The 388-nt window shown below is 31.4% G+C and overlaps 1 protein-coding gene across 1 annotated transcript in view; it reads right to left on the bottom strand.

The window, feature by feature from the left end:
* LOC108692960 (GILT-like protein C02D5.2) overlaps positions 1 to 388 on the bottom strand; it is a 4,963-nt gene that overhangs the window by 3,184 nt on the left and 1,391 nt on the right. The window lies entirely within an intron of this gene.

Genomic DNA, 388 nt, shown 5'->3' with positions numbered 1-388 from the left:
ATCTTTATATGCATATCTTTACATTTTCTTTATGACGAGTTTAATGTGCTCATTGCGTTCAATCGAATTCGTTATAAATTTAGATAAAAAGATCGCGCCACTTCAAAAATCTCAGATATAATGACTCAAAACGACAAGTCATTATGATCAGTCATATCAAATGAGTCTCCAACATGATCATTAAAAGTCATCATTTTTCAATCATTCACGATTCATTTTCATATCATTTTGACGTTATCGTGAATTGTTCTGGTTGGAGATGTGTTCGTCAAACGGCAAATTGTGCAATAAGGTAATCACGAAAAATCCGGCTAGAAATATTAATCTGTGGCCTTCGATTGTGAGGTACGTTTTTATCATACCAATGTATTGAAAAAATATATATATA

This window comes from Atta colombica, unplaced genomic scaffold, assembly GCF_001594045.1.
Source record: "Atta colombica isolate Treedump-2 unplaced genomic scaffold, Acol1.0 scaffold83, whole genome shotgun sequence".
NCBI lineage: Eukaryota > Metazoa > Arthropoda > Insecta > Hymenoptera > Formicidae > Atta > Atta colombica.
Note: the sequence above shows the minus strand (reverse complement) of the source record. Positions and strands in the feature narration are given on the sequence as shown.